Source organism: Rhineura floridana, chromosome 2 (assembly GCF_030035675.1).
Source record: "Rhineura floridana isolate rRhiFlo1 chromosome 2, rRhiFlo1.hap2, whole genome shotgun sequence".
Lineage (NCBI taxonomy): Eukaryota > Metazoa > Chordata > Lepidosauria > Squamata > Rhineuridae > Rhineura > Rhineura floridana.
In genome coordinates, this window is record NC_084481.1 from 106,187,349 (window position 1) to 106,207,564 (window position 20,216).

The 20,216-nt window shown below is 42.8% G+C and overlaps 1 long non-coding RNA gene across 1 annotated transcript in view; it reads right to left on the bottom strand.

Annotated features, from left to right (window-relative positions):
* The window catches only part of LOC133376955 (uncharacterized), a 28,746-nt gene extending 11,778 nt beyond the window's left edge, over window positions 1–16,968 (bottom strand). The window contains exons 1-2 of the long non-coding RNA XR_009760586.1: window positions 16,736–16,968; window positions 13,118–13,203 (exon numbers count right to left, since the gene is read on the bottom strand). This is a non-coding gene — a long non-coding RNA (uncharacterized LOC133376955). The remainder of the gene's footprint in view (window positions 1–13,117; window positions 13,204–16,735) is intronic.
* Between the last annotated feature and the right edge of the window lie 3,248 nt (window positions 16,969–20,216).

A 20,216-nucleotide genomic window follows, 5' to 3' on the forward strand; every position in this document is an offset into this window, starting at 1 on the left:
TTGAATTAATGGCAGGTGATGCCTTAAGATGACATTTGGTTAAAAAAATTTACAGAGCAGGGCCAAGTAGAATGTAAGATGTGTCTGTTTTGGTGCCATGAAAGAGGTTTTTCCTCCCCTTCCCTGAATGTTTTGAAAAAATCAAAAGGCTTCTAACATAGCATCTAGATTCTAGAGTCAAAATACCACAGTTGGAAGTATACAGTGTTTTGGGACCACCCTTGCAGTGGTGGTGGTCAGATCGGCCCTGCTTTTACATTGTGTATTTACTGTAGACAAAGCCATACTTTCTGTCCCTGAATTGCATTATAGTAATGGTAGATCTGAACTAAAGGCCAGGCTTCAGTGTTTGGAGACTGAGACTGTTTTCCTATGCCATCAGCACAAGGTCTTGTAAACTCTTGGATTGATGTTCCTATGGACAATCTCCTTTCTGAAAGGGACAAAGTCACTGGCAGACCCAAGCTACCTGCTAAAGAACTCTCTGCTGCTCAAAAGCCAGCATTCCTATACCAAACAAATTTGTCCAAGATAGCCCTATTTTTTATTAAAAGTTATTAGATATGGCTACAGCTGATCAATAGTGTGTTGACAGTTAATATTTATTACTTTGGTATATGCATGCAGAAACCTTATTAAATGTAAAATAAACATTTTAATGGTGCAATGTCAGCTAATTAGAGCTGGTTTTCAGACAGCTAACTGCTACATTCCATTTTTATTTGCAGTGTCAGGTCAGATGTGGCATAAGGACTTCTATAGAAAAGTGGGCGAGCTTCATCCTGCATCTTAAAGGCATGCCAGAATTTTAAATGACTGTTAGATTTGAGTGTAAACTATTCATATTTTGTTCTCTGGACGACCTTGGAGTTATCATGTCTCCCAGGTAAACACCCTTCAGTCCAAAGGTTTCCCCAGTTGCTCAGATACTTGGCTGCTGCTTACTTCACTTCAGGGTAGATGGGGGCAGAGCAGGGGGGGAGGGGAATCATATTTTCCTACCACTTAAATTACAATAGTTTGATAGTAACAAAAAAAAGCAGCCTGTCTTTCCCTGCTAGCATGTCCACTATGATAGAGGCTGCTGTGAGGAGTGTTGCACAACTCTCGCACACCTCTTGACTTGTGTCCATGCAACAGGACTACACCCACAATGGCTGTTCCTTTGTTGACTTGCGTATTTTTTCTTATTAATTAGAGCTGCCTACTATACCAATTAAGCACAGGAACACCTTTTGTAATCCAAGCCAAAAAAACAAAAGAACATAATAAAAACTGCATCACAGCTTCTGCCCTTAACCCGCCCCGTACTCACCAGCCACATTAGATTAATAAATAACATCCATGCAAGGAGGATAGGAGAGAAAAACTGGTTGTGAGAAATTACCAGCAATTGTACAGAATTTTTTTTAAAAGGGGACACAATTTCATCTGGTCCATTCATTTAGCAGCATGGGATGTTGCAACTTTTTCTGTATTTTTTTTAACTGAAAGTCTCATAGAACCGCCTAAAGAATACCACTTATATATTCATACATACAGTGGTGCTGCATTGTGCACGTGCAAAAATGGTTCACCACCACACAAAGGTTCAGCTGAGAGCCAGTCTCTTCCTAGGCATGTACTCATTACTGCACATGGATGCCTGCGGGAGTTAAATGTTAAAAGACTCACATTCACATAAATAATAGTAAGAAGGGTAAAAGGCCTTTAATGCTCCTGTTTTGGCATGAGGAAGGCCATATTTCTTCTTTACGAGTGCAGGAGAGAAAACAGTGAAATTGATCTTGTTTCCCTGGGATGCAACTGTTACCGATTTACCTTGTGAATGTTTATGGTAGTCCAGCCTTTCAATAAAGAATGCGAAAGGCCCTGGACAAGTAATCTACTCCAAAATTTCGTTATAGCAGCCTTTCCTAGCATGGTGCCCGCCAGCTGTTTTTGACTACAGTTCACTTCAGTTCCATCTAGCACAGGGTACCAGGTCAGGGAAGGGATGCTCTTCAGAATGTAGACTATCACTTTGCTACTGACAAGTCTCGTGTTTAAACATGGTGGCTTCAATTAGCAGAGAAAATAATCACTTTTCCCCAGGAGTGGGGAACCTTTGGCCCTCCAGATGTTGCTGAACTATAACTCCCATCAGCCCCAGCAAGCACAAAGATGGGACTTGTAGTTCAGAAACATCTGGAGGCACAAAGGTTCCCCACACCTGCTGTAGCCCAAGCAACGTAAAGCCAATAAGCATTACTGTTTATGTAAAGATGAGACTTGTGCCGCTTGTTACATTTCAACAGTCAAGTTAAAAGTGCTATTCTTGGCTGGTGGGCCTCACCAGTTCCTTTACTTCATCACCAGTAGCAGGCCAGATGGATGGTTATTATGCTTGAAATCCAATGAATGCTGGCCATATGCACTCAGCATCTGTACATCTAGAACAAAATAGGTAGAATGCCTCTATATTCACAAACCTGTACCTCTGGGTATTTTTTAAAGCTAGGTTGCATCAATAATACATTTCTGCCATTGAATATTTTATTGATGATTTGACTTCTGCAGTTTGCTGTTCCCATTTCAAGTCGGCCTGATTGTTTCTAATTGAAGTTTTCTTTCTTGGGAGAAGCCTTCTCACTACATTGGAGATGCTGCTGGATTCCCGCCCACTGACCCCAAACTGCTATGGAGCAGGAGGAAGGCATTACTGGCCACTGTACAACAGACTATTACTTAAGCATAGTGTGGAAAATGAAGAGCAGATCATGATGGGCGACATCCTTAAGTGCTGCAGCAGGCTCCTTCCCCAGGTGTACTGTGGCAGCAAGCCCAACTGCTCCAAGCCGTGGCTTCTCCACATGGGCATTTGACTGGGGAAGTTCTGCCACAGCAGCTGAAGTAAAGGTGATTTGGTGCAGCTGCTTACCCCACTAACACTTCACTTGTAGTACACAATGCACTAATTATCAGTTCCATACACTGTTGATGCCAGTAACCCCAACGTTCTATAACATTTGAAGTAGTTATACAGGCATTCAGAACTGCCCATATTAAAGACCTCTCCTCTCTAATTTGCCTCTTGGTCGTGATTAGTCTCTTTAGCAGAGAGAGAGCCTTCGGGCTTAGGGCGGTATATAAATTAAATAAAATAAAATAAAATAAATAAATAAATAAATAAATAGTAAAAACTAGAGTCTAACAAGTCAGTGTCAAAGAATTGTCCCCCTGGGGTCCCTTATCCTCAGTACCCCAAGGGGGGTTCTTTGCTTCCGAGAACAGTCCCAATGCCTTTGGATCTCTGCTTCTCAGGCAAATCCTCCCTCCTTCAGGATTCAAATCCCGGTAGTACTGCCACCACCCCTCTTCCTGGCTACTTTCTCTGAGAGAAGGGATCTCGGAGACCTATGTGAGTTCCAAGGGTATTAACCCTCATTAATCAACAGTAACCAGTAGCATCCAGTGATCAAAGACTAGATTTAGAATCATTAGTTTCAAGCCAATACACACCATCTATAAAAGAGTAGTTTATTTAAAAGTATATACAATAAGAGAGCAGCAATTGTTTCCATAAAGCCAATCACCCTCAGCTGGGCTACACAAAGTACATTGGCATAACAAAGGTGAGAGGTTCAATACAGACAAACAAAATAACCAAGAGCTTTCTAAGCTAAGATCCTATACTTACAGTTTGGTCCCCAAACGGCTTTTCCCTGTCAGGCGAGTTGAGGTAGATGGAAATAGGGAACCACAAATGAAGGAATATCCTTCATTTTTATGGGGTTTCTCGGTCCACAGGGAGGGGTGAGGCAAATAGCCATATTCTGCCCCTGCCGTGATCCACTCCTTTGAAGCCTTTGAAGATAAGGGGGCTAGACAGCCTCACCCAGGGGTCCTGATCTACAACACCCCCTCTTCCTGACTTTTGATCTCAGGAAGCCGATAAAGGATAACAGCTAAGGTTCAGTTTCATCTTCTTGCAAGGTTGCAAATTGTCTGACACTGAGCTGCGGATCTCCCTCAGTAGGGTGTCCCAGGGATCCACAGACTCCCAGAATTCTGTCTGGTTGACCCATTTCAGCTTGATCAAAGTTAGCTATTCTTGACAGGGGAGTGAGTAGCTGCTTCAGGCCATGTCTGTTCAGCTACTTGCAAATCACAATGGCAAGACAGGAGACTCAATTGACTGAAGCTTAGAGCTTGCGTTCTTTGGGTTAGATACTGATTACAAGAAGAAAAAGAGAGTCAGACTCTACAAGACCTCCTACAAGTCATCATTATTAGCAAACATCCGTGGGAAGGCTGGTTGCTTAAAAGCTTGCCTTGCCCCAGCCATCTTTCTACACTGGACTAAATAATGGGATGAAAAACCAGACCACTAAACCAAGAAGGCAGAAAGCCTAGTGTCCCAGAGTGGTTATAGTTCAAGTTTTCCGCTTCCTTCCCACAGCTCCTAAGATGGATTGGGCTTCTCACTTACCGCTTACCATGACAACTGTGAAGGCAAAGCAACAGACCATCTCTTTGGAACTCAGCACAGAAGTAACACAACTTCCCCCAAATCCTGGGACATTAAGAGGGTTACTTAATGGCTACTTATCTTTACAGTTACTTATTGTCATTGTAGTGAGCACCGCATGTGGGTATCCAAGATTTATGAAGGCACTGCTAAGCAACATTGTACATATGTTATTAATGGTTTCATTAATAATAGAAAGTCAATGGTGATACAAATATTTACAACCATATGAGGCAAACAAAGGTATTTTGAACCTACAGAAACAACTTCGCTGATTTTATGCAATTTGTTTCTTCAAAAATTTCTTTTGGGGGAGGGGGAAGATGACAACACATTTTGCTGCAACTCTTGCATCCCAGGATCAAATCTAGAATCTAGTTATTACCAAGAGCCACAAAGCTGATATGTTTCTCCAACATGCTCATGGAAAGGCAGTATTCATCAAGCAACACCAAGGAAATACAGCTGGAATCAGGGACGAGCTGGTCCCTGCATTCACTCTAGTACATTATAGACCATCTCACCCACACTGTATGGATGCAATTCAGCATGCTTCTTTAGATACATGAAAGACTTCGGTGCAAGTCAGTTTCCAGTCCTCAAGAAACCACAACATCCTTTTGAAACTCTGAAGTGACAAGAGTTGCTTGTAGGACAGTTTTCACTGTAGGTATGTTATCTTGACTAAATGACAACCAGTTTCTGTTAGCTATAAAATGTCCAATGGCAGTTCCTGTCAGGAGAGGCTGTGCCTTCCAAAGTCGGAGCTTGTTGGCAGGTTCACCCTCCCAATAATGCACCTAAGTGTAGCATCTACCATCCTCTATATAGCGGTAGAAACCTGTGGCCTTCCAGATGTGGCTGGACTCCAGCTCCATCAGCCACACAGCTAACATGGTCCAGACAAATGGTCAGGTATTATGGGAGTTGTAGCCTAGCAACAACTGGAGGACCACAGGTTTTCCACCACAGCGCTGTATAATTGACTGGCTCTTAGTAACATAGGAGAAAGTGCAGGGATTCACTGAGGAACACTATTGGGAGGGGACCTATGCCAGTGTTGAGAGCAGGGACACCCTCTGAGGCGTGGCCCATCCATATAGGCGAACTAGGAGGTTGCCTAGAGTGCCAAGTTAAGGGGCACCAGATTTGAGGAAAAAATCAAATTTTTAAAAATACAAATGCAGCACTAATGAGATTGCACTATCGCAAGCAGAAATATTTGCACTGACAGAGCGATCTCCTCCCCCCGGGCTCTGTGGGGTTGATTGGGGGGGGAAGGGAAGAGGGGAAGCCATTTTCAGCTAGGGGAATCCTTGCAATGGCTCCTGCTAGCGGGACAGTTAATTGAATCTGTCATTATTTCACTTCTTGTGCATGTACAGAGGGAGTATGAAATAATTTCAACAAACAAGGTGGTCCATCAAAGAAAAGCAACAGTGTTAACCAGGGCCTTTTGGGGTGGGGGGCACAGAGGGCAGTTGACCCAGGCCTCACAAATGAGGGAGGCCTCACACATGGAGGGGGCCACATAAATGTTGGCATTACTGCACGGTTGACAACTCTTTTTTTCAGAATCCCACTAACCTGAACACCATAAACCTAATGGAAAAAACCACAAAACAAACTCTACTGGTGGTAGTGTCCTTTTGTCATGATAGCATGAGCAAGATAATTGCAACCACAGGCAGGGCTATTAGTAGCAATCCAGCCCAACCATAGCCACACTTTTAAAAATTATATTTATATCTCACCTTTTTTCCTCCAAGGAGCCAAAGACACATCATACTATTCTCCTCCTCTCCATTTTATCCTCACAACAACCCTGTGAGGTAGGTTAGGCTAAGAGTCAGTGACTGGCCCAAAGTCACCCAGTAAGCTTCATGGCCGAACAGGGATTAGAACCTGGATTTCATCGGTCCAACACTGTAACCATTACACCACACTGACCCCACATGCATTACAAGCCCAGGGACTGTCTCTGCTCCCTTCATTGCACAATTATAAATTATAATGGCCACCAGCTTTCTTAGCTCTCACTGAACAGTTTTCTTAGGCCCTCTACCATTATAATTGGCCACAGAATCAGAAATGGACACTGCCAGCAGAGAGAAGAAACCAGTTAAAACTGTCCCGTTTCTTCTCCAATGAGAACACTAATTAGAAATGAGAGAACAGTTCTAATTGGACAGTACCAGCAGAGAGAAGAGAGAATAGTTCCAACTGGACACTCTCAGCAGGACAGCATGTGGATTCCAAGGAGATGAGTGGAAATAGCAAGCGAGCAGCTGTACCTGTGCCTCAGTGGAAGAAAGAAAGGGAGTTACTGGAGGGAAGAGATAAAAATGGCAGACAGGTCTGTATGGGAAGGAAAGGGTGTGCATATAGGTATTGGTGGTGTATTTTATTTAGAGGCAATTTGGGGAGGTGTCTTGCCTGCTGTGAAATGGGTGATGTTGGAGCAAAAGACTATGGATTCAAAGGAGTGGCTTTATGTTTTGGAGCTCATTTGTCCCATATTAGCCTTTTACTAAGGTTTTTGGGCAAGTTACTTGCTTTTAGGCCTTCTGTGAAATGAATGTTTTGTTTACAGTAGTAAATATTGGGATTGTTTACACCTCCATGATAGCCATTTTGTGACTGGCCCTGTCTTGCCTATGGCAGCTCTTTTGTGGCAGTGTCCACAAAGTCAAGAAGACTTAAGAAAAATTCCACTCCTGAAGAAGTAATGAAGTTTGTGAAAATAAACTTAGTTTTCCAAACATTTTTATAGCTCTACAGATTCTTTTAACTTTGCCAGTTTCCATAGTTACTCAAAGTTAAAACTGATAAAAACATCTGCGTCCACAATGGTGTAACAGAGACTTGTTGGACTTGCCACAATGTCAATAGAACATAAAATAGCTGGAAAACTGGATCTAAAAGAACTAGTGACTGAATTTTCAAAACTTAAAAGCAAAAAAAGTCTTGTTTTAAGAGCACAATGTTTTTGATTTGGAGTCTTTTTTAATTACAGGTTAAAGTTCATTGAAGAGTTTCCTTAGTTATTTCTATATTGGATGTGGTAGTAATGGCAAAGCAGGATAACGCAATGGATGATTTTGGATTTGTAATAAAAATTATAATTACAATTTTAATGCATTTTTATTTGAAATTGGACTAAAGTAACATCTGGCTGTTGTATACAAATTTCGTGTCTCTATTTTACCTGATCTCAGAAACATTGGTTGGATAGACAGATGGACAGACAAACCAAATAATTGTGCCTCTATTTAAAGAAATACACTTAAATGGAATATGGGGGCAAAATGTTTCCCAGTTTACCAAAAAAACAGCCCAGATCTGCCCGTGGTGTTTAGGGCAGCAATTGCATGGCTCGCCTAGAGCACCAGTTGCTGGCAGCTAGCCTAGGACTGCCTCTACCCTCTTCTTTTGCCCAGAGCCCATTCCTTGTTCGGCTTACATATGGGAGGTCGGAGTTGTGTTTAAGGTCAGTGATCATACTACTTATACTGTGACAAAATTTTCTCTGTACAGTTCTCTTCCTCTGTTAGAATATCTTTTTAACACCCACATTTTCCAACTTAGGATAGTTCTGCTTCCTTCACATTTGAAAACTTCACTGTATAGTTATTTAATAATTAGAAAGCAAGTGAGTTACCCTGCATTTATATATATCAGATTCCATGTGCATGTTTTCCCCTTGAACATTATGATGCCACATGACCAGCCGTAGGTGGAAATAACCACATACTCAGCTAGGTGGTATCTAAAAACATTATCCGGGATACATTCTCTCTGGATAGCAAGCTGACATGAGATGCTGGGCTGATGTATCTTCTTGACAGAGAACTGCAAGCTACATTGCCCATTCTGACAAGCATCAATTTCCAAACCTTGAGCTAGAAGTATAATGGTTGCTACTGCATTCTGGACGGTAAACACTTGCATAAAGTAGTCTTTACTGGCAACAGTCAGTAAGTGGTGCACAAAGGACAGCTCACATTGGTTTCTCTCCCAGGCACCATGCTTGCTGCCCATTGGGCAGGGTGGGATAGTAAACAGATATCGAGTTCCATATCATGGGGCAGCTTTCCCCAATGCGGTACCTTTAAGATGTTACTGGACCTACTCCCATCAGCCCTAGGCACTATGGTGAATGGTCAGGGCTTATAAGAGCTGTAGTCCAAAATGCCTAGTAACTACCAGGTTAAGGGAGATGGCCTCCAGCCACTAGGCTGTCCTTAGGGCAATTTTGTCTTTTTTGCTTTTCTTCTTCTTACCTAAATCCCTTGAGGGATGGACCAAGAATTCTTCTGACAAACATAAGGATATGGGTTGCCAACAAACATAAGGATACAGGTTGCTGACAGCAGGGCACTGTTAGGAACCGATCCATTTGACTGGTCCCTTCAGCTAGAATCATGGCCAAGGCAAGAGGTGGGTTTACTTGCTTTTTTAGAATTAGGCTCCCTCTGGCTAGAGGAATTTTAAGAAATGGTGCAGCAGCCATTTTTAGCCTGTGTGCTGCCCCAAAGATACAAGGAAGAGAAGCACCGATAGAGCCTGTGCACATTCTTATGAACATGAAGGACGGAGCACTGATTGTGGGTGGGGGCAAGGTGCATGGAGAACAGGAGTGTCTCCTCTCCAAAAACAATTCCTCAATAGAAGTAACATTCTAAGGGGCGATGAAAAAGCCAGCTTGCTTTATTCAGGCTTCCCAGAGCAGAAATTAATGTTCACACCCCAGGCTGAAATCCCAAATCATCTCCTTGTAGGCATTGTCATGCATCTCCACCCTGCCAGTTAGACAAAGGATGATTGAGCAGCAGCTTTGCATGGATGGATAGGCAGGTGCTGTGGTGGCTGGTGCCCATTGGGATTGGTGAGGCAGAAGGCAGGGAGCCCAACAGGAGGTGGAACCAGTGCTAATAATTCTAGTTTTGTCCCCATCTTCCTCCCTGCTGAGTTTTGCAAGGGAGGAGGAAGCTGGCAGACAACACCCCCCTCTGAACTTGTAAGTAGGAAGGCAGGCAAGAAAGGGCTGGCTGATGGAAGACTGAGGTTGGTGAGGCAGTGCCCCATTTGCCCCAAGGGACCAACCTCCAGCAGGTATGTACATTGTATTTGCATTAGTTGACTTTTTTGTAAAGATTACAAACTTCAGTTCCTAGCAGTATCAGTAAGCCTGTTGCAGATACAATCCGATTTGGGAGTCGGTTGTGTATTATGCCTTCCTAGTCAGCAAAGCAATAAACTGCACACTTCCTTGAAATAGGGAGCAGCCCATTACACCAGCAAACAAGAAGTGGAGGGGTGTGTGTGAGAGAGAGAGAGAGAGAGAGAGAGAGAACGGGGGCCAACAGATCTCCCCCCATAAATGACAGAAGCCTTTTGGTAGGCCATAGTGGTGAGAAAATCCCTACAATATATGCATTGTTTACAGTTGATGCCAAGGCAGTCCATTTGTTCTTCCTGCAACAGTTAAGATATATTTAATAATTAAGTTCAAGAGCAAAAACAGCCCCTTTTCCAACTCACCCAGCTTAACTCCTCCCTACATCTCTTCCACTTGTGCAAGGCCCAGAACTCAACATATTGTTAACACAATCAAAACAGTTAAGCCAATAACAGAAGTGGGGAATCTGTGGCCCTCCAGACGCTGTTGACCTCCCATCAGCCTCAGCCAACATGGCAGTAAGCAAGGATGATGGGAGTTGTAGTCCAATAACATCCAGAGGCCCACAGATTCCCCAACAGTAGCCAAGAATGTGTGTCTTGGGCAAAACGTATAATACATATTCTGCCGTTTGGTTTTTCTCCTGTAGCAGCAGTTTAAATGTCTGCATGTTGGTTTTTTGGAATCAAGTTTTCGGCAAGTCTTCTTCCTTTACAAATTGCCTACTACATAAACCCGAGGCCTAAAATACAGGAAGAGACCCTACTGACTCCAGTGCCTTTCCAGGTGATGGCAACGTACAAACACAATTTCTAATACATGAGAAAGCAACGGAAGGGGCTGCTTTAGCCAACTTGGGGCAGATGGCTTGCAAACAAGTTACATATGAGTGTTTCAGTCAGGGAAGTAGAATTAGTAACACTACAAGCCTATTATCTCTGCCTCTGCCTTGTGTCAACACACACATACACCAGGCTATCCAGAGAAGCAAATTTTCTCTACATTATTCTCTTGCATGGTGTACTGCAAATGAATTTTAAATAAATAAAATGAATCCACAAGGTCACCCATCCCTAAGTAACAACACTTAATAGTAGGGAAACAAGAATTTAAAACTTGCCTTATTATTTTTTCAGTGGCTCTTGTTCTATATCAGAAGATTCTGGCCATTTCTGGATGAACAAGTTCTCTATCCCAGTGGAATTTCCTGCCAACTGATTTTAAGAAGCATTATATAAGCCTCTGCTTTCATTTATGTGAAAGTAACATGTGCTCTTCTGGTGCTCGAGAAACATACTGGTCTCAGCCCAAAAGATATTTAAGTTCTTCTAGGATCCCATAGGCATACTCACAGACTTTGGGGTGCATCAGAAGCAAGACACAGTGTCTCATTTGTTCTTGGACAGGTCTCAACCTGCTTTCCCCATTAAGACAAAAGGAATAAAAATTACGAGTATTTTAGTCAAAAGCATTCTTAAGATGTTGAACAGCTTCCATTGCCGATTCTTCTGGTACTAAAGTACCATCATGCCTGGTTCTGATTTAATGGAGTTATGCAGAGCCTTTGTACTTTGCTTAAATAGCTTGCATTAAATTCAGATATTGCTTTCATATTTACATGTTATGCTAGGGATAGCATGTTTAATCATGCACAGCCACTGATAATCTCAGTTCTGGTAGCAAAGCAAGAATTAGAATCATTACACTTTTATCCCGTAACATTCTTCCTGAATACAAAAATACTTCAACAGTGCCTTTAAGATTCATGACCTGTATTGTGAAAAAATTCCACAACAATTCAGATTATTTTTCTCATCAGAAACTTAAAATATTGTTTAGAGAAGCAATGAACATTGCTTAGCATTAAAGGTTCTCCTGAGATGTCTAGAGACTACAGTTTTGATGAAGATACTAGTATTAATATTTCTTAATTGTTTCTGTATATATCTTCATGCCTGCTAAATAACAAATGAAGTCACCATGAAAGGTGTGTATAGATGCAATATCTTGTATGTTTAACTGATACAAGAAAATGAAACTAGATTCCAGCGCTCCCTTATTTTCACATTGAGGGTGATCCAATATGGCTCACAGTAAATCATGTTTTTCCCAGAAGTAACATGCACACATTTATGTTGCAAATATTTATTGATTTAACAAAGTAACAAAGATGAAGTGACAAATATATTTACTAATTCCATACAACCTTGCAGTGGCATACAGGATCCATATCTTATGTTATCTAATGCTCTGCAACCTCTTATTCAGCCTGCCACAAACCTGCATTAGATCATTATTATTCCCATTTTACAGATAAGCATACTAGTTCATGAACCATTATAATGGGAAATTTACTGATGGGGTACACTGAAAAAGTAAATCTTCCTTACAAGAATTGTAATGCTATACCAAAGCTTGCTTATTTTGAACAGCATTGCATAGCCAACTTATACACAATTGAGACTGAACATGAATATGGAAACTGATTGTTATAGGCTATAGAAATTGATTGTTGGTGGCTAGCATACCTGTTTTGTTCAAAGAAATTAATTTACAGGATCATGATTAATATATAATTAAACCACATCGACATATTCCCCCGAAGTTTCATCACTACTTAATGCTAGTTCTCACATTTATTTATGTATGTTACTTGATTACTCACAGATGAATATGTAAACCAGCTCTTTTGAATTTTCCTTTTTAATGAGGCAATGTGAAAACCTGTATCTGCAATAGCACATTCATACATGCTAGTTGCTATCTTTATTATCTTGCAGTAATCAAGTAATGAGTGTGCATGGTTGAATCTGCCTATAAGACATAGGAGCATATGTGTTGTCAAGGCGATTGGCAACAAGCAAAGCTGGTGAGCATGTGCCTAAAAGAGAGATTTTATCTACATAGTTGGTACAGCACAAGACACATCTCTCTAGGTAGTTCCCTTTAGTTTGTTTGGTTCACAGCCTCTCCGATAAGAAAGACATCCACATGGCCTGAAATAATGTTTATATTTTAAGGTGCACTGGAACATGAAGACAACTGAAGAACATTCATCTACCAATAGCTGTCAACATTGCTTTGAAATTTAGCACTACCATAGCTGCTCAGGCTGGTACACTTTTGTATTGGAAACATTTCTGTGTTTCCACATAAAAGGCTTCAACAAGCCTTTTAAGTAGAGACCGCGTTGGAATTGCTTTTTAACGTGTTTTAAAAGCTTTTTTAAAAAAGAGGTTTTTAAAAATGTTTCATTTTAATATGTTTTTAAGGATGTTTTGTTTTAATATATTTTCAAGCCTGTTTTATGATGTTTTAGAGTGTTTTTAGTGCTTTTGTTTGCCGCCCTGAGCTCCTACTGGAAGGAAGGGTGGGATATAAATCTTATGAATAAATAATATATATGCCTCCCCAACAATACACACCCTTTCCTTTAGTGTTTACATGCTGCCTTCTTTTGTCGGTATTTACACCTTCATCTTCCTGGAACATTCCTGAATTGTGAACAACACTGTGGAAATAAAAAATTTGAACAATGAGCAGATGCAACCCACTGGACAGAGTGACTACCACAGGAAATTTGAGTTCAAATTCCACAGTAGATTCATTAGATATCACTGCCAGGAGTATCTCCCTCACAGATTCAGTTGCCCATCGGTAAAGCATAATGACCTACTTGCTAGGATTGTCATGAGAATGAATGGAATAATTGCACAACACTGCATACAAAACTAATGCTAGAAAGAACAGATAAAAGCGACACAAAGCTGTAGGTATCTAGCAGTTTTTACATAATGAAGAGAATGAGCTACAAGAACATTTTCTTATTCCTTAAGACAAAAGTATTCCATAGCCAGAAAAAAATTATTAAAAAGTTATTGTTTCATCATTGCAGATCATTTTTCATTGGACACAAACAGTGAAGTGATAATCACATTTCTCTTAAGGCCAAAAATAAAATCTGCATTTTAACCCACTTGGAAATCTTCCCTCATTTCAGTTAATGCACTTTACCACTATTCACAAATGTGCTTTCCCTTCTTTAAATATTGCTGTAACCATTCCAGCTCCTAGGAGGGGGAGAAGGCACTTCCGTAAGGGCATTTGCGGAGTCCAGATGCTGGCCCACCTTGCTCTGCTAGCCTTCTAGCCTGCTCAGTTGCTATTTCTTCAGTATCCCCTCTGTTCTCCAGTGAAACGGAGAAAATCAGAGGAAAGTCTTGTTACTTTTTAAAAAACAATACTGTGTCCACCCCCATGCTCCCCCTTCCCCTCCTCGAAGCAGCAGTAGCAATAAGGATGGGGTGACAGTAGGAAAGGATGAGAGGATAAAGTGGGTCTCAGTCTTGGGGAAACTGACTAGGTTTTGCCTCCCAACACTTCTCAAAAGGGAAAAGTTAAAAACATAAAGATCTATTCCCATTGGGGAAAAACTCTATGGGGAAAATGGCAGACTGAAAACCAAAAGAGGACTTTAGACCACATCTCTTCACAACTAACACAAAATGAAATGCATTTGCAAATATACTTTCCTGCACAACCAAACACTTAAAAACATAATTGTGCATTTAAAACTGCATTTCTGTCTTTCATGCCTGCACACCAACTGCATGATAGAGGTTCAGAAGTGCTTATTTATTCTTACATTTATATCCTGCCTTTCTTCCATCAGGGAACACAAGGTGGCACACATGTAGGTCCCAGGTGATCACCCATTCACACACTGACTTGAACTTTCACAACATTGTGGCGTCATGCATCACCAAGGACTTTTAAGTGGTACATGTGAAATCTGTCCAAGATCATGGGCCATTGCTTTCTCCCTTGCCCTCAAGGAGAGCAGGCCACTGTCCTGATTTGCTCCTGCAGGAGCAATAAACAGAGGAAGGAGCAAGACATCACAGAAAGCTTCGAGAAAGAAAAAAAGAATGGTTGCGACTGATGCTCATGAGATTAGAGAGCACACACACACTGGCAGTTTCCTCTGCTAACATCTAGAGCCTCAACTGCTGGACTGGTCTTAGGGAAGAACCCAAGACACTCCAAGTCTTTGCCAATTGCACCTCTTCCCCAGGAAAAGCATAATCTATTTTTATAGCAAAGCCAACACATTTTATTTTGAGTCTTTCATACATTCTCAAAGGAAGGAATATCACACATGCCAACTCTGCTTTTCTTCAACAGGCATGGGCATGCAAGCTTTTAGTAGCTGATACTCAGCTCTTAAGGCAGTCCTTTCTCCTACTGCACTCAGACTGAAAGAAGAATCCCAGGAGTCCAATGTGTCACTTCTTCGAGGGGCGGGGGCAGGGGGTAGGAGGAGACATAGCGATGTCCGAAAAGTAGGTTAGCCGCTGTCACACGCACAGTGGGGACACTAGCAGCACAATGTGCGTTAGTCAGTGGCTCACCTGCTTCTGGAAAGTTAGACCAACAGAGAGAGGCTTGCACTTCTAGGATGTCAGCGACAGACACACACCCCATCCCTGCCCCTACCAACAAGGATCTGAAACACACAAGAGATAGATCAGCGGCAGAGTCACCACCATTATTCACTAAGGCCCCTTAAGATTACCTATATTATTCCCCATACTTAGACAAATATCAAAATAAGCCTAGAAAGCAACTCTTTCAGCACCCCAAGGCCATTCCAACATGTGCAGGACAGATGGGAATTTCTACAACACAAAGCAGAGTGTCAGCTGTGAATGTTTTTAAGCCAGAGTACTCCTCCTCAGATACCTTAGGCCACTCTCTGCTTAATTCTATATTTGTTGTTATGTGCCTTCAAGTCAATTACAACTTATGACAACCCTATGAACCACCAACCTCCAATAGCATCTGTTATAAACCACCCTGTTCAGATCTTGCAAGTTCAGGTCTGTGGCTTCCTTGATGGAATTAATCCATCTCTTGTTTGGCCTTCCTCTTTTTCTACTCCCTTCTGTTTTCCCCAGCATTATTGTCTTTTCTAGTGAATCCTGTCTTCTCACTATGTGTCCAAAGTATGATAACTTCAGTTTCATCATTTTAGTTTCTAGTGACAGTTCTGGTTTAATTTGTTCTGACACCCAATTCTTTGTCTTTTTCATTGGTCCATGGTATATGCAAAGCTCTCCTCCAACACCACATTTCAAAGGAGTTGATTTTTCTCTTATCCGCGTTTTTCACCTCCCTAATACACAACAGCAAGTTAGTTTTGAACAGACATTTAGAAATGCCTACATTAGGGCAGTTCACTCTAAACTGGCTTCACACCATCAGCTATTTCACAGAAAGAAGGCAAGAGATTCTGCTGTAGAAGTTGTGGCAATAAGGAAGTTCTGTTTCCCACAGAAGTACACCACACACATTATAGTGTAACCCTATGCAAGCCTACAAAGAATCAAGTTCTATTTAATTTATTTGTACTTACTTCAAGGTAAGCAGATACAGGATTGCAGCCCAAGCTGGTTTTTTGGTCGTTTAAGCCAGTTCTTCTCTTATTATAAGGACTCCACACCCTTACAGACCATTAAAGAGCAAAACGCTTAATTCATTTTCTTGCACACCATGAAGTTTCGAGAGTGTTGAAACCCAGTCTACAAATTAAGTAACTGGCTAATTTTTCTTGTAACAAAAGTGAAACTTTTTCTCTTCAATCAATCAGCTGCAGTTCCATTATGCAACGAAGAGACTTTAAAAAAAAATTAAATGAAGTTCAGAGCTTTTTTCCAGAGGGGGAACTGAGGACCGTCATTGACCTTGCACGAACTTGCTTCCGTTTGTTCCTCGGCCAACATTTACACTTTGCTTTGACAACGACTTTTGAATTAAGTTCTTTCCTGAACACTCACGCACCTTTTAATTGACTTTGCGTGTTTACGGTTTGTGGTGGTGGGAAATCGCACGTCCTACGCTGAAAGCGAAACCTAAACACCGCTCACGCTTTTTCTTTTTAAATATGCTTTCCCTTAATTGCACCCAGCCATAAAACACAATTCGCACAGAAAGACCTACCCGAAAGCCCCCATACTATCTCCCTACCTAGTTACCCTTCTTACCTGAACTTTGGGCGCGCTTCGCAGGCTTCATCCACAACTTGGGCACTTAATAACAGGCACGTCGCGAGGTTCCGGGGCAATAGCCTGAGTTAACCACGTTGGACAGGCAAGGCCAGCCGCAGCCGGAGGGAGACAGAGCAACAGCAGCAACTTCACTCCCCTGCGCTTACCAGCCCTTCCCATGCCGCGACCGCTGCTGCCGGACAACCTGCCTTCCCTTTCGCACCCCCACCCCGCCCTAACTCCATGCAAATCTTGGATTGTGACGTAACGCTACAGATCCTCCAATGGGCGCTGCGCCCGGCTACAGGAAGCCACGCCCTCCGCCGCGCTCGCCAATCAACAGGAATCTCCTCCTCGCGGAGTGCTAGACAGTTCCCTCCTTCCTCTTCTCCGTGAGTTACAGTGCGGGGTGCGGCGCGTTCGGTTTTGCACGTCCTTACTTTAGGGAGGAACCAACTGTACTTGTCCAAGCGTCAGTACTGCTCTCCCCCCGCCCTTTCCCGCAATGGTTGCCACCAGCCCGGCTCCTTTCCAAGAATTCACGCCAGGGCGAGCCTGTGGGCCGTGTTCATTGCCTTTTATTTGTATGGTTCTGCTCTCTTCCGCCCCTCCCCTCTTTGGGGGTGTTTAGTGGTATAGCCCAGCTCGGGCTTTGCCATGAGGACAGTGTCAGTGCGCACGTAGCAAGCGCAGAAGCAACAGAAGGCCGGGTCCCAAGCGGCGCGCGGTGCCGGCAGGGGCGGGCGCGCGCCACTAGATGTACCCCGCACGGCCACCGATGCAGCTGCTGTTTGCAGCTGGCGCGCGCTGTCCTCAAAGGCTCTTTGAGCCGCGGCGCGGCACTGTCCTGCTGCTGCCTGGCGCTTCCCCGCCCCCAGCTCCCAAAAGGTGGAAGAAGCAAAAGAAACCCCGCCCTGCTCTTTTACCTCATTTGCTTCTTGCAAGGATGCGTGTGTTTATGCGTGCAAAAAGCCCTGGGGATCTGGTTATCTTTAGCACGGGAACAGTACATTCAAGACTGTGCGGCAAACGCTACAAATCTTGATGCTGCCTGCGGTAGTGGTGGTTTTAGCAAATTAAAGGCATTTGTGCACCGGAGCCCCAAACTCCATACGGTGGACACTTTAGGGTCCATGGATTGCCTGTCGCCTTTCAGACACGTTCGTAGTTTTCTTTTCAAAAAGTGTATAGAAACATAGCTGGAGAGGTGCATTTGTCATTTAAAAAGTGGCTCACAAAGTAAATGAAGGGGCATATAAATCCTTGCTGTCAGATCTCCCGATTTCGAACATGATGTGATTTTGATATGCTGTTTCATCATCTTCCACTGCAGGAATTCTAGTTTGGTTCTTTGCAGTTATTCTCAGGCTGGACATTTAGTACAATGTGACCTTTAAGAACGATATGCCATTTCGTGCATGAACTTGGGCGAAAGACTTGCATCACAATGGAGATCTCTCAGCTAATCATCATCTCTAAACATTGTTACGACAATTTCCCCTCTTCCAGAAATTGTATTCAGTAGCATGACAAAAAGCACACAGCACCTTCATATGTTTGAGCAGATTGTGTTAAGCCTATTTGTATGTGTTTACATTACTTTTTATGCATGCTAGCGGTATTTCTACAACATAATTGCAACACTGAACACACCATTCATCCTACAGAATCAAATATGGGGGAAATGATGTACACAGAGAAAAAAGTGCAGAAATTACAACTGACAATACACTTCTGCAGCAATCATTCAAAGTAATTTGTAAAATCTCCCTGTGACGATCCCACCTTTGGCTCCACCTGTCAGGTTTCCACCTGCTTGTGGCTACCACTTTTCACTAGGCACCACCTCAGGACACCACCAGTCAGGATCATCATTTTTATTTTTTCTCACTCCGCTCTAGCACAGATCTCTCAAGATCCCACTGCTAGGCAGCACCACCAGCCACTCTCTGTAAACAATACTGCTAGAGACTTCGCCTTAGTCTCCCTATGGCTTGTTACTTCATGTCTGGGTGCCCTTGCTGTCCACAACCCCCCTGTATCTTTGTCTATAAAGCATACAATCCTGGGTTGCTCTCAATACTTGATGATGTTACAATTTCTTCCTTCACCGCTGCCACCATTAGATACAGTTTCCCTTCAGCCTTGGTAATTACCCTGCCATCCCGTCTGGTCTGTGTATCCCCAGCCAAGGATCAGGCTTTTGGTAAACCAATAAAAGTATTTATTTGATAACACTAGGAAATAACAAGATTACTTTAGGAATGTTTAACAAGCGTATTGTTTCATATAGTGTCACTCTTATGTTTCCAGTTATATATATTCTGTCCAAATATCAGCCTAATAGAATCTAAACCTCCCTCAGAACTCTGTCAACTCAATCCCAACTGCCTCCCACTTCAACTCCTTTCCAATCACTCTCCTCTCAACTCCCCCACCAAACAGAACCCTCAACCAGCTGTCATCCTCTCATTTATACCTTCAGCCTCTCAAACGTTCAGCCAATCATCATACAGCATTCTCCAGCATTCCAGTCCATGTACTCCCCCCTCTTACTCAATTCACTTACCATATATCCCTATATAAACCCACATGTACCATATTTACAGTTTTTAACACATAAGGACATCACACTCCCCCCCCACATTTTGTGATGATATTTACTGAGTTGGTGTCAGTTAAAGAATACATTGTGTTGACCTTGCATTGACCATCCATGCAGAAATGTGAAATCCTTGGGAAGCGTGTAGTGAATGGCTACAGCATGCCTCCCAGGCTCGGAGAACAGCGTGGCATAAGGGAAGGAACTCGTGCCTATTGCTGAGGATGCTGCATTCCAGAGGACAGAATGGAGGACAGGAAGCTTTCAGGCGGAAAGAGCCATTGTGCATAAGAGATCTGTAGTGTGGTGCACAACATACACAGGTGCAGAGTGAAATGGCTGTGGACTTCTGGCCCTTACCTCACTTCAGAGGAATGGGACATGGGTGGCAATGCTGAATTATCCATGGTGGTAATGCCAAATTAAAAAGGGCATGGGTTTTTCCAGGGTGAGGCTTATCCATTGCTCTCCAAGTGTGCTGAAATGTGGGAAAGTTGATTGCTTATTTTGTGGCCTCCTGCCCTCTTACCTTCACCATTTCCCAGTAAGCTCTCTGCCGCCTGATTTCACTCCTCTGCTGTTTTCCCAGTTCCCACCCTGGGACATTCTTCTTCTATTCCATCGCCAGCAGTCGCCCCGCCCCATCTTGCCACATCCTACCCTCATCCACCTCTTTCCTCCCACTCCCCATCCAAAGCTTGAGCTGAACCGGCAGCTTCTTTCTGGAGCTCAGCATTTGTCCTGGTTGGGACTGATGCTCCTCCTGACAAACAGTCCAAAATAAACCCCTGACATCATCAGTCAGTCACCCAGATTGCCAGCCTGGGGCATTTCCAGCCCCTGCCCTTTCCCCTTCGCTGGTAGATAGCAGTGAAT